The 14,992-nt window shown below is 40.5% G+C and overlaps 1 protein-coding gene across 3 annotated transcripts in view; it reads right to left on the reverse strand.

Annotated features, from left to right (window-relative positions):
• Positions 1-5,385, reverse strand: part of PHF3 (PHD finger protein 3) — a 50,056-nt gene extending 44,671 nt beyond the window's left edge. The window contains exon 1 of one of the 3 annotated variants that reach the window (XM_083857505.1): positions 5,194-5,385. The gene's annotated coding sequence lies outside the window, so the exon portion shown is untranslated. Of the gene's footprint in view, positions 1-4,202; positions 4,222-5,193 lie in introns of those variants that run through there. The other 2 variants (XM_083857504.1, XM_083857502.1) reach the window with 2 other exon arrangements.
• Between the last annotated feature and the right edge of the window lie 9,607 nt (positions 5,386-14,992).

The following is a 14,992-nucleotide window of genomic DNA, read 5'->3' on the forward strand; positions in this document are numbered from 1 at the left end:
GATATATGTTAGATACATTTGTCTTGATATTTTATTTTTTCTTTTCCTTTACATTCATTTTGCTCATTTTTTATAGTATTCCCATATCATTTATTTTACTAAGCAAATGTTAGGTTTCACTGTAATTACTCTCCCCCCCTCTCTAGTGAGGGATGTATCAGTTTACCTTTTAAACTTGACTTTCATATTTTAGCTTGTATTTGAAAGTTAGTAATAAAAGATAGAAGCTTCTGTATGTTTAATAATTGTCAATTTAAAAATAAACCCAGTTTATGAAAGTCCTCATTGGTTTGACTTCAAAAAAATTAAACATTTCTACGGAGCAATCTTACCAAAAAAGAATTGCCTGAATTGGGAACAAGGAGAGGCAAAGACCTGAGGGAACATAACAAAGGAAATAAAACCAACTCAACCTCACACTGTTTATTTAGGATACTCAAAATCCTATATGTTGAATAGCCTATCTACTTTATTGACCTGCCTGAATAAGTGAGTCTGAAACTGCTGAAGATAGCACAGTAATGCTACAATTCCTTCCATTTCACTGAAGCACCTTTCTGAATAGTGTCTGTCGCTTCCAACTCGCTGCATCTGTCTAGTGCTTTTAAAAGCTTTTGTAAATCTGGTTATTGACTGGACTATGTGGGAGACATTGCAACGTTCAAAAAACGACCTGGTCTCTGGACCTTGTGCCTATGCACACCAAATGACCAACAGCAAGTGCTAGTCATAACAACTGTAACTCCAATAAAAAGACCCATATTATATTCATTTCTTCAAGTAGTAAACTCTGGTAGAAGAGTAAACAAAAAGAACAAGTTATTTGGATGACTATCACCTTAGATCTCAACACAAATGGGAAAAGCTGACTCGGCACTGTTACAGAAGAATCAGTAAGTAACAACTGACAAAAACTTTTCATCAAAAGGGGGGAACTGAACTTTAATTGGCATGCAATTAGCTAATAACACAAACAGCTTAAAAAAACCAAGCAAACCAAAACATCCCTTGCTCAGGCTGTGTGGCAACTACTGTACCCAAAAGGGCCACCCAAGGTATGAAATGCCTACCTTTGCCCACAGGAGCTGTGATGTCAGACCACCCCATGGGCTCACTGACACCTTGACACTCAAAACCCACCTACCAAACAATGTTACTTCAAAGCCCTGATATAAATTTTACTGCCATCCCAACACAAACTTCGAAGTTTAAGCTTGCAAGTACCTAATTGAAAAACAATGCTAAATTGCCCTGTATCCATGTTGCCATGCTTTAAGCACTAGAAGCAGCATGCATTATGTTCATGGATATTACTGAATCCAAAGCCAGAACAGAGACTCACATCATCCACATCAAGAGAGTTTACCCAATAGCATTTACAGTCCAAACACATCATGGCATTAAAGAGAAAATCAATATCAGACAGTGCATCATAGGCAGTGTCAGTAAGAAGACATCAACCTGACAACTTTTTGGTGAGTTTACAACTCTCACACCAATGCAGTTTCTACTCTGGTTCATAATGGCTCAAATCCCACCATCTGGGGCAGTCTTCGAGAATTAAATTAACTCACAAAATATTTTTGACAGAACAAACAATGTGATTGATGAGTATACAAATGGCCATCTAGCCACAAAAATAGGTTTAGAACTGTTAAAAGAAGATGTCAACACCCTTTCTCAAAAAAAGGGAGACACAACACTTATACAGAATATGGTTTATTGAGCTTTAGTCTTTAAGCATCATCAAATTTGACCTTCCTCGTTCACTTATCTCCCAAAAACCAAGACACTGGCAAAAGCCTACCTAACAGGAACACTGTACTCAAATAGGTTTATTTGAATCATCAATATTGCTGTAAATGAGGGCCAGGTACACTCACTGACAAACTTATACACTGAAACATCAACCCATTAGGTAGCCATACACCACCTGTTCTCTTATGTAAATCCCCTACTTATTATTTATTAATTTAATCCCTTATTTAAAATTTAATATCTAGCTTTTAGTGGCATCAAAACAAAGCCCTGCTGAAGACGAAAAAAACCCACGAAATGTAAACCTGAGCATTTCATTGTTAAGAAGCTCTTCTATACTACTTTTTTGTTTACCTCACTCTGAAGTCCTCAGACACGAACTGACACAAACCTCTTGCTACTAAAATCTCAACAGACATAATAAATAATAACCACTGTCCCAAATCTATCTAGAATCCAAAATTATGTGCTGCTCCCTTCAACGAGAGCAGATATCTTACTACTCACTATCATGGTATTTAAGAGAGCAGACAGCTCAAGGTAGTTGCTTTATTAAACCTTCCCTATTTAAAACTCATTCACCAGTCATAACTACGTCAGTATGTACCTGAGTGAACAGAAAGGAAAAGTAAATTTCAAACAAACTATTTAATTAGAAGACAAAGAAATACAGAAAGAATAGAGAAACTTTTTCTTAATCATACAATATCAAATTGTATCATTGACAATCGTCTTAACAATTATGTTTTGAACAGCATAACCTCTCCTCAAAAAAAAAAAAAAAAAACAAACAAAAACAAAACAAACCTCTCTCACCCTCACTTTATAGCTCAAAGAGGCACACAGTGCTGCACTAAAATTTGTGTCATGCCAAAAAACATCCTCACAGTGTGGAATGTGGAGTATGCAAATATGAAATGCAAAGTTTTTACATTGTGAAACACTAAGTACTCTGGTTTTATTTACTGGACTGTCCCACGCATGAATACCACAAAAATTGGGCATAATCAAAGATCATACATAATTTTATTAATCTCTCCATTGCTGCATATACCTTGGGAATTTGTAAGCTCACTACCAAGAGACATTTCAATGAAAAGAAAAAGATGAGGAGAGATTATATTCCACCATTACTGCTATTCTCTTGAACTCTTCCACCCTCAGGTTTCTCAATACTTCCTTCAAGTATTTTCATCTGGAATATAGTATAAAATGTTAAAGTGTGTAATAAGTTACACTGATTATTTGTCAGTCACCCAAGAGAACATTTTCATTTGTAATACCTTTTGAATTGGTCACTGTCTCTCTCATAATGATTCACTTGGAAACACCTATTAGAATTAGGGTTTGTTTGTTGGGATTTTTATTAGCAATAGTTAAAAGCTTCATGGCTAAGCTTTGTGAAGTTTTTCATACAAGTATGACATCCATCATGTAGCTATATTGACATCACTCAGGAGGATGTGACAAGCTGACTGTATTTTTCACTTTCTGCTTCTATAAAATGAATTCTCATATCCCAATTCACTGAACTTTATCATTGCTACTTCATAGTATTACCTTTCAAAAATATGCCCTTACCATTAAAAGAAAAAGCTTCTAATATAATTTGGCTCTCCCCTTAAAGCTTGGATTTAACAATATTTAGGTTGACCAGGAAAAATGGGGGAAAAAAAACAACCTAAAAAAACCCATCAGCTCAACTGATCAGCTCAAAAATCCATTAGCACAACACAAGTGGTAGAGGTAAGCCTCTTTTTGAGAGAGGTTGCAGAAATACAGTAGGTAAGAATCTTTAGTGTTTCTGTTTTCTTTAAACACCTTACCACTGTGTTGAATTGCCTCAGCTGTGTTGATTTAGATCTAGCCAACATGGTTTGTAGTTAGGTGCCCTTTCAGTTTGCAAATGCAAAGTGCACATAGAAACTGAATGACTGAGTAACAGGCAGCAAGAGCTGAAAAAAAAAAGTAGGTGTTCAGAACTCCATATTTATATGCATAATCTTTATGGCCAACTATAGAAATTTAAAGCAGAAACTACTTGTTACAGAAAAAAAGAAGAGTTTCATTGCAGGACACGCACCAAGTGTAAACACCAGTGGAATTATTCGAAGAAATATAAAACCCACATTTTCAAGGGCTCCCTTACATTGTGCCCCAAACCATAACAGATTAATTTATTAAGCAAAACAAACCATGAATTAGTTGTGTTAAAGAGATGTCATATGTTTACCATCCTTACATTTAATCCTAAAACATTTCCACTATTTAGTGACGCTAGCATTCATTTTGATGAAAGCAAATGTATAACAATTACATAATGAATTAACAACTACGTAAAAGATACCACAACTACAATTTGCACAGTACAGCTCCTGTCACCCCCCATTCCTGTCTTTCCTTCCTGGCTTTTACGCTTCACTCTATAGGCTATTTTTACTAACTTGAACTCTGCCGCAGAGTGCTCTTCATCCAAACGCTCCCCACAGGGCTCTGACAGGTCTCCCCTGTGCACATCACACAGAACAAGTCTGAGAGTTCGTATCTGCATACCAGCAGCAAGCAATAACGCAGTCTCAGAAAAGAGCACCTCATCCCAGATTAGGATCTGGAAATACCACCAGGCCACTGAACCCCACATCACTGCTGATGACTACATTTTCTCCTGCACATCCTACAGTGGGTACTATACACAGGAGTGGAACACAGAAATTGTTGGTGATGCTAAGTTTACGAGACGGGGAGGAGGCGCCCGGAACAGGTCAGACCAAGAGCAAGAACAGCAGGGTCTACACTGGTAATTGTTTCTCTGGTTTGTATGGGAAAACAAGGCATCGGCGGCTCTAGGGGTAAGAAAAGGCAAACGTAGAAGGATCAAAACATAACAACTGCAGGGCACGGAAGGCGGTGTGGGAGCGCTCTCAGCAGCGACACGACTCCGGGCAAGAAGCCTGCGGCAGCGTCCGGCAGGGACACGGGGCGGGAGCTGCCGCCGCAGGCAGCGGGGCCGGAGCGCCATGTCAGGCGTCCAGGCGAGGAGCTCGGGCCCGGCCGGCCCGGGGCCCGCAGCCTCCGCAACAACCGCGCCGGGCGGCGGGGCCGCGGCCGGGCAGAGCGGGGCGGGCGGGGAGCGCCCCCGGGGCCCGCGGGTCGCCTGCGCACAAGAGCGGTGGTGGCGCCGCCTCCGCGCACAGCCCGTGCCGCGGCCCCGCGGGGGAAGCGGCTGCGTCCCGCCGGGCCGCCCCTCGCCACCGGCCGGGCCTGGCCGCCACAGGCCGCGGCTCTGCCTCCGCAGGCCCGGCCCGGCCCTGCCCTGCCCTGCCTGGCCCGGCCCGGGGGAGGCCGGGAGAGGCCGCGCAGCGCGGAAGGGCCCTCCACCCCCGCTCCTGCCCTCCCCGCCCGCCCCGGTCGCTGCCGCAGCCCGCAGTAACTCACCCGCTCCGCCGCCCAGCGCTGCCCCGCGGCCGCGGGGGAACGGACGCGGCGGCCGCGCCAAAGGGAGGGAGGGAGGGTGGCGCGCGCAGCTCCGCGGGGGCGCGCGCGGGCTGCCCCCGCCCAGGTGGTCGCGCCCAGCTCGGCCCGGCCCGAGGCGGCCGCGTGCCCGCTGCCCGCCGGTGCGCGCCCCCGCGCCGGGCCCGGCCGCTCACGTGACGGCGCTGTCGGGGGGAAGGGACGGGGGCGGGCGGGGGCGCGCGCGCCGCGCAGGCGCCGGGCGGGAGGGGCCGGGAGCGCGGGGCGGGGCCGCGGGACCCCGGGCGGGCCGGGACTGAGCTGTGCCGTGTCAACGGCCCGGGGAGGCTCCGGAGAGGCTCTGGAGAGGTTCCCCTCACCGGAACCAGCCCTCGGGGCTGAGCAGGGGCTGTCCTGGGCACTCTTGCCGGAGTCGGGGGGCCGCAACGCCGAGAGGCGCCCGGTGGCAACCGCGTGCCCGGCCGTGCGCCTGAGGGGCCCGGCCCGGCCCACGGGAGGGGGGCTGGAGGGCGGCCGAGAGGCTCCGCGGGTTTTTCCCGTAAAACGTTGGCTGAGGACACACGTGTGACCGGTGCGTGTGTAACAATGTGGCCTTTTGTCTTCGGAGAGCAGCTGGCACCCCCGTCCTCTGTGCAGCCTGCGTTACACAACCTGCCTGTTTGTCCTGAGCGCCCCGGGCCCGGGCAGGTTCCTGCGGCTCTCGATGTCACCGGCTCTTCGGTTCCTGCATGTTGGACAGAAAAGTGTCTGTAGTCCGTCGGTCCTGGGCAGACGTGCCTCATGCTGCCTGTTGGTGCAGGCGTGTTTTCGCCTTCTCTTTTTTGGTAGCAGTTTCCGCATATGCACTGCAGGCCCCGTGGCGCACATTCACAGCAGGCGACACCTGAGCGGCTGTCACGGTGTGCGTTTGTCGGGACAGCAGGATCTGGAGTCATTCGGTCTTCGCATAATGTTATCAAAGAGAAGGACTGTCTGTCCTAATTTGTGTTACAGCCGTAGCTGAATGCAGCGTTGGTTATGCCGCTTTCAGTTCTGATGGCTGGCACCAAGTGCAGTGCAGACCGGTCCTTGCATATACCAAGTTTCAACACCTCCAAAAGAGAAACCGATTTTTAATATTTCTAAAAATCAGATTTGGAATTATCTTATGTGTTACTATATTAAGGCTGCCTTTACATATTCCTACTATTTTGTAATGAAATACAACCAAGATGTAAGGATAAAAAAAATGTGTTTCCTTAGTTTCCTTTTTTCAGTTCTGGTTTGAGTCTTACTCTCTAGGGCTTTCTGTGATGACATGAAAGCTGAAATACATTAAATGCCTCTCTTGCTACCATCACACTAAAAAAGGGAGCATTAAACTGAAGGCATGGTAACACAGCAATATTTACAGGCACTATACAAGCTATTTGCAATAAAAAAGTTTTGAAGGGGAGCAGTTTATAACATATTCATCAGTTTCCTTCTCCCTGCTGCCCTTCCAAAATTACAGTTGCACACATTACCACAAGTTGGTTTTCTCCAGTTTTCTTCCTGTACTTTCCCAGTTTCAGAAAGTCTCTCTCCTTTCCAAAGCAAGCATCTTTTAAAAAAACCCTGAATTCTTATGGTAGCACAGAACTGAGTACTGGGTGGGTTGCACTAATTTCTTCAAAGGCTTTTTAGGCATGGAGCTTTCAACAGGGTGCTAACCCTCTGAAATATTGTTGATATTATACAAAGAAATGAAATAACTTGCTAAAGCAAAATTCAGTTAAACACAATTTGTAATGCACAAAATTTTCCAGCATTCAGCTCATTTGATTTCATTTCTTTTGACACAAGCAGCAGCAAAGCATTGCTGGTAATCTGATCATTGTTCATTGCTCTATTCAGTTTTGCCTTTACACTGTCAAAAGTCACATAACTCCAGTGACCCATCTCAGTGTAACAGACTATGTGCACTTTTCTCTTGCTCTGGCCATACTGTGCCACTCCCGCTATGTAATGAAATTGACCATCTGCAGCACCTGTGTTGCAGTTTAGCATAAAAAAAAAGAGAGCACCCCAATAGCAAATTTCAAAGATATTAGAGGCCTTTGTATTCAGTGACACACCAGGTGTACACAATTACAACTGCACCATCTGCTACCTTTCCTAGCAAAATTTTTATCATGTCATCCCTTTATACATGAGCTACTTGGTAGTAGTCCAGATCTTGCAAGTCATTTCCATTGGAAAGCAATCTGTTTATTTTCAGTCTCCTAGTGCTCTGAACACAAGAAAAAGCAGCAGAAGGAAGTTTCTTTGCTTATAGTTCCAAGTCTATTTAGCCATAACTCTTCCCAAGAAGTTCATGAATTGTATTCCTTAGAGTTTTTCCATGTTTTTTGTTCTAAATGGAATTCTTGAAAATAAGCTATATGCAGGCAGATTATGATCACACTGGTCTTAAATATGGCCTGCTTTTGAGTGTTAATTACTAGTTCTTTGGTTGTCAGAATGTGGAGAGGGGTTAGATTGCTCCTTATGCTTATCTGGATAAAGAATGTATTGGTCATGGTGGCTGACAAACAGGTTTTCTCCCCTGCTCTAGGACAGTATTTGGTACTTATTTGCTACTCAGTTAAAAGCTGAGATATGTTACAGCAGTAGGCCATTAACTATTCAAACAATGTCTCACAGACATCTTTCGTCTGCAAGATACTTGATTTAAATAAATTTAAAGCCTAAGTGCTGCATTTATTTTGTAAATTGTGTAACTTAAAATGTCATACAAAGCAGAGTTAGACTTCTGAAATAAATTGAAGTGTATGTACTACAGCACCAGTTGCATTTATCTGAATTTACAATATTGAAAAATCTCATTTTTTCTGATTACTATTTTCTTTAAGGGTTAGAAATACTCACTACAGTGGCACCCCTTGATAATTAGATAACTGCTTTTCATACCACACTTGCCATGATTTTTCCCAGGATGAACAGCAGACACTGCTCACAATACCTGGGATTTGCCAACATCACTGGTTCAGGAGGCTCCAAAGTTTGAAGTCTATTGTAAGTTATTGTGAATTATATATTTAGCTAAATTTAAAACTTAGTTCTTCAGATCTTTTCTATTTCTTTTGTAGTAAGAATTTACTTTTTCAAATGGAGAACAACAACAGCCAATAATCTAAAATTTTCTAGTCCTATAATGGAAATCCACATATTTTAATTAAGAATATATGATTTGACACTATTTTTCCTTTGATTTCCTTGCTTTAGTTAGTACAGGAACAGTAGCATGTGCCCCTTTATCACTTTTCACCAAATTTATGACATAATCATTCATTCTCTTTCCCCAGAAAAAGGCTCATTGACAGCTGGCAGTTGCTGGATCAAACAGAAGTTACATGTCCTACTCTAGAAAGCAGCAGAAAAACACTCAGTTCCCCAGGTGAAAGGGACTGAGGCTTTTAAAATTAACCATAGAGCTGGGTGGACAAAGGCAAGGTTGTGAAGACAAAGGATGTTTAGGCATTGATTTTATGACTAAGGGTAGATTTTTGTAGAGAGGTGAAAGGTGTAGAAGCTACAAGCTATTAAGAATTACCCGATGGATTATACAGATTCAAGACTAAAAAGATACATTTTATCCCAGAAAAATAAGACAGAGTTGCAGTTATATGCAGAGACTGGTGTAAAGCAGAAAAAAAAGATGCTTGAATGAAGTTTTTTAGTGCTAGAGGGAAACAAACTTTGGTGGCCAGCACAAAATACGACTTTCAGACTTAGGTCCCAAATTAATTTGGGCGGTTATCTATGGAACTGGTTACGTCTATGGAACTATGTTGCTGGTTACAAATTCTCTGAATACCTGAGATTTCACTCCAGTACTATTTACCTTAATTTTTATCTTCTGTGAAGTCAGTCATATGGTAGTCTGTGTTCAGTTCCCCAGTACAGTGAAAATATTGACAAACTGGAATGAACACTGGTGGAGGGTCACTGAGATTATTAGAAGCTTGGAGCATAGAGTGTATTGTGCTTCTTCACCCTTGTGATGGGATGAGGAGGGAAATGTCCTCTGTTTGTTACTGAGAAGATGAATGTAGAGAGCAAGAGACAGAGTGTCTTGGAGGTTACAGTGAAAAAATGTGAGAAACAGGGAAATTCCATCTGGAAGATTCTGAGTAGCTCCCAAGAAAAGAGTTTTCAGCTGAGGGGCACATATAGGGAAGGAGCTGTTTTCTCTGTCCTTGAACATATTAAAAACTTGACTAGACAGGCTCCTAAATAACCTGATTTAATTGTGAAGTTACCCCTGCTTTGAGCATGGGGTTGGACTAGATCACCTTCTAATGTTTTGTCCAATCTAAATTACTCTATATTCTAAATGGCACAATTAGGGGATTTCCTTCAAAAATATCCTAATGCTTCAACCCACTAATACATGATGATTCTCTCAAATTCCCTTCCTGGACTTGGCTCAGAACCTCTTCCAAGGCCAAGGGCTTTCCATGTAATAGAACTTACTGAGACCCAACTTCAAAGTAGCATAAATACTCTGGTAGTGCTGAAAGACCATTGAGACAGGAATGTAAACATCCAGTGCTGTTGAACAGTACTTAATTTTTTTCCAGTGAAGAAAACCAGGTAGTTTTGATGAGAAGCAGACAAGTGAAACAGAAATGACCAAGAATTTATAGACAGGGAAAACAAGAAAATAAAGTCAAGAACTTCGGAGGTAAAGACTCTCAATGTATGAAATAAATCTTAAAATAAATCTTAAGCAGCAATGAGCTAACTCAAGATCAGACAACTTAATGAAGTCTGAGAATGGGAGAAGTAAAAAAGGTTGTGATTTAACACAAATATGAGGAAGTTTGCATGCTCTCAATCTGGATAACCTCAACACAAAATGATTGGATATTATAAAATTGTCTCACTGATTAGATTAAAATGGGAAACAAGCCAGCAAGTGTCTGCCTAGAAAAAAAGTCTGCCCATTAGCAAAACTCTGTCTGAATAAAGACATAGTGCAGAAACACTCCACGTATGGTGGCCTGAGGTAGCATCTGAGAGCATCCTGCCAGGTACCCATACTCCATAGCATCCTACAAGGAACTAATTCCCAGTCAGAAGGCAGGGTAAGAATCCTGCTGTATAAAACCATGGAGAGGAGAATAGGGTAGCCCATCCCTGGGATAGACAGGGAATATGTGGAAAACCTTGTTATACAAGTGCTTACAGTAAAAGGGAACTCCATGATTTTGCACATCTGCTATGTCCATCTTGTCTTTATATGCTTTTACAATGATGAACTGAAATTGTCATAGAGTTGTATTGAAATTTTAAATGCAAGTTCAGGGTTTTTGCATGCCCTACCTAAAGACACACAGATTTACTGGGGAATTGAAGAAGGCAACCTGAGATATTTGTAACTTCCTACAAGCACTGTGAAAGTACATGACAATGCTGAGCAGCACTGTCCTGTTCAGATCCTATTTTAACTATGCTCCCATAAATGGGGAAGAAGAGTTCATCACCTGCAACCCTCGCTCCTCTGAAGTCCAACTGTAATTCAAGTTCTGCCTTCTTCAGAACAAGCATCAGTGAAACTTGATAAAAAAGCATGTGCAAATTTATAAGGATAAGAATCAGCTACTGCTGTTACTCCACCAAATAAGTGAGATTAAGACTCCAGCCCACCAGAAAATTCCCATTCCACACATTTAGGTTTTCTAACAGATACAGGTTACATGTAGTATTGAGACTGAGTGTCTTCTACTATATGAGTATTTCTGTCCTGAGCATTCCTATGTATCTAAACACTGATATCTGATTTTCTTCAGCTACACATCTAAGAGCTATCATTTGAATCAGAAATTGAAGCAAGCAACTTGATCTTTTGGCACTGTCCCTATCACTTCTTGTCAGACCACTGTTTAAACACTATTACCTCACAAAGAGGCTTTCCACCGATAAGAAACTTGTGCTGTTATTGAGATAATTATCAATGGATTAGGACAGTATGTATCAAAATTAACAGCAGTCCTGCAGGCAACCATCAAGACAAAAATAATGCCACTTTCTGTGGTTAGGTGTAGCATAAACTCATATCAATAAGAAAAAATTGGGTTATAATTGTTAATGGTTATTACACATTAAGAGCAGGGTATGTGGAGGGAAATACTTTACCTGACATTTTGAACTATTGCACTTAAAGAAGTTAGGTGAAATTTATTTAATCTACCTGTAGATACCAAATACTGCAAACTGGATTTGCCAGCCCATGCTCCCTTTACAGAATACACTTTCATCTTTAGAGAGCTCTTCATCTAACCTATTTTAGCTATCTCTTAGCATAGGAGATCTGAGACATATGCTTAAATGCAAAATTCCTTTCACTAAGAAATCTGTATTTCCTCATTTAAGTCCCTCCCAACTATTAATAAACCCCACCAAATTTCAGCCAAGTTTTAAGAGCTTGTGATTCAACTTGTGAAGTATAACTGGGGGTTTTTTGCTTGTTTGTTTGTTTTGGTTTTTTACAGTGGGATTACACAAATATCTACAAGAAGGTAATAGTAATCTTCTTGGAACAGCATTACCTCTGGTTTGATAACTTTCCCAATACTGACAGAAAATTCTTGCTTATTATTGACACAGCAAAATCCCAGCAAATATAAGATACTGTTTTGAGTACTATGTCTCAGTAATCATTTAAATCCTGTTGCACATATTTAAAAAACCAGTGTTATTAATGCTGCAGTCAAGCACTCAGAAGCTTAAGAACAATTAAGGTAAGGTCATCTATGAATCCTGTCTGGCCCTCTTAATACATTTATTTAATTACAGATTTTCCCTCCATCTCATTTGTAAGGGTAAACAATGCTCACATAAATGAGCAGTGCTTTTGGATTCGTCCTAAATACCAAATTACACATTTTCTCATTGTTTCTACTGCAGAAATGCAGATGGGTCTGTTAACTTCAGAAATTACTGCTTATCTCCAGAATGGCCCCACTAATATAAGGACTGGAATGGATTTTCATACACCCAGAACTGAAGACAAGAAGATTAGAAATATTAATTAGAGTACGGTCTGAAGTGGTTCAGGACTGTTCAGAAACAGAGTGAAGTTGAAACTGACGGCTCAGCACTTTTAAGAATCAGATTCAAGAACATCACATCCAATTTTATACCTAATTTTGGATAATCAGTAACAAAGTACCTTGTTTGACTACCTTTCCTCCAAATTTTTAAGGGACCACATGACAGAACAATATAGGGAATTCATCAGTTTTCTGCTGCACTAATTGCAAACTCTCACCCCATTTCCCATGAACATTTTTGCTACATGCTAAGGAGTCCTGCAAATACTACCAGTTTACAAGTCAACACTTAGAATTTGACTGCTTTCAACAGACACACAGTCATGCAAATTTTTCATTTACTGAAATCAACTGAAGTCAAGCTCAGTCTCAAGTTTAGGGTGCAATAAACCAAGCTTCCATCACTAATGTGTTAGAACTCTTAACTGAAATACAACCCGCCTTTACCCATGAAGAAATTTGTACACAGAACAAAATCTATGTAAAGAAATTGCATTAAAAAATTTAAGTAAAAAAATTCCAGGCATTTTACTTGTAGTTATTTTACAGACTTCTCCTGATTTCATGGGTGACCAATCAGGATTTTAAACTTTAATTGGATAATCCGTGTTAAATATTACATCAATCAGCCCAACATAAGGAAGAGTTACATAATTTGTGAAGATTTTGTCTTTACCATTGCTCCTATAATGTAGCTTAACAAGATATAATCTTGACAACAGAAACATTGATGACTTTGGATGTCATTCCACAAGATCTCATTTCTTCAGTGAAATGAAGCTGTATTCCATTAAACAAAATACCTTTTAAACCACTTTCAGCCTCCAAAAGAATGATCCAAAGGTTATTTTACTACTTCAAAGATTGTGCTATATTATATTATTTTAGGCATTTTTAAATTCTACAGTGCTCTTTATAATGAGGCTGTAACTTCTCCCAAAGCAGTCCTTTAGAAATCTCATTGATACTATGATCCCATCTCATTGTTTAGAAAGGAAGAGATGTATTCACCAAAGTTTAACTCTCAGCAGATATGAGCATCAATCAGCTCAGCTGGCTACTAAGAGCACCTTCCAGTTCTCATCAGGAAGTTTAGTCACCACTCTGGAAACTCCCATAACATTTGCTCACACAATGTTCGGGACATCTTGTCTCTACATAGCTTCAGTCTTGACAATGAAGCACTCTGTCATACTATTTTAACCTGAATTCTAATGGTACCAATTCAAGTGTTTTCCAAGCTTTACTGATGCGTATCCTCTTCTGCTTTACTGCAAAAACAGCTTCAAGAACACTAAGTAAGTAACCTGTTTTGGTACTGGGGACAGCAAGTCACAAGTAAGCTACATGAAAAAATACTGTATTTTCTACCGTTAATTTTTGTCCACATTTATTTATGAGTAAAACAAACAGCAAACATTACAGCAAAGGGGACATTCAGGCCCAGATTAAAAAAAAAAAAAAAAAAAAGAAAAAAAAAAAAAGAAGAAAACAGATGCCTGACTAGATTCTGAATTTAGGCACCTCAAGATTGCTGACAAAGTACACAAAAAGAAGTGAAAGTGATGAGCATTTCAGCAAACTTCGTAAGTGCATTTCAGTATTTATTTAGATGTTTTAAGCTCTCGCACTAGATTTTACAAGCTGGTGAACACTGGCAAAAGTATTTCTCCCACAGAACTATAACCACACATTCCCAAGACAGTATAAATATATGGTTGAACTAACATTAATACACATCACCATTTTATCAATTACATAATAAAACAAATTATCAAGTATCCAAATATTAAGTTACGCAGCTTTAAAGGCATACAAAATATTACAGAGGTCTGCCCAAGTCATAGCAGAAACTCAAGGAGGAAAAACAAAAAGAAAAGAAAAAGATCACACTTTCAACAAAGCAATAGTTGGTAAACAACTCTCAATAGGTACAGTAAAAGAAAACTACAAGATTTTTCAGAAATTTTCTGATTAAGAATTTTTAGCTACAATAACAAAGCATTTCTACGTTTTAAAAAAATATTTACTAAAGTAAAGGGCATATTCTATACTTCCTGCACAAGACAAAGGCAACATTTTACTAGAAATATTAAATAGCCCCTCCCAACCTTTTCAGGCCCTCTGTTAAGTTGCACATGAAGTGCCAACATTAATTTTACTGTAAGGCTTTTTGTCTGGAGACATTAAAGACTTGTGTGCTTCTGTACAATTTCAAAGATCTTCTACATGAATAACCAGAGTAATGACTTGTAATATGGAGAGGAGGTTCAGGTAACGGAAAAGTACAGATGCAGGGGTAAAAAGTTGTTGGAATTCATAGTATTAAAAAGACAGACTGTGCAAATCCTGATAATTCTAGTGCGATTGTGGGAGACAAAACATACAGTGAGCAGGCAAGACTACTTTAGAGGCCATATTCTTCAATATTGAAATGACTGTAGAAAAAAAGATAGTAAGGTCCAGATAAGCTGGTAGTTCTCACATCATCAGAACTATGCTCATTTTAAGGAAAAACACGTAGCTGATATGCTGGGTATTTTGGCACCTAATCTCTCTACAGATTGATTTATTTTAGTACCCCAATTTTTAGTAGTTGAAACTAGGTCAGTAAGACTCAATGGCATGATTAAAGGATATTTGATCTGATAATTAACGAACAAGGAGACAGCTCAGAAACAGGG

Source organism: Zosterops lateralis (assembly GCF_965231275.1).
Source record: "Zosterops lateralis genome assembly, chromosome: 3".
Lineage (NCBI taxonomy): Eukaryota > Metazoa > Chordata > Aves > Passeriformes > Zosteropidae > Zosterops > Zosterops lateralis.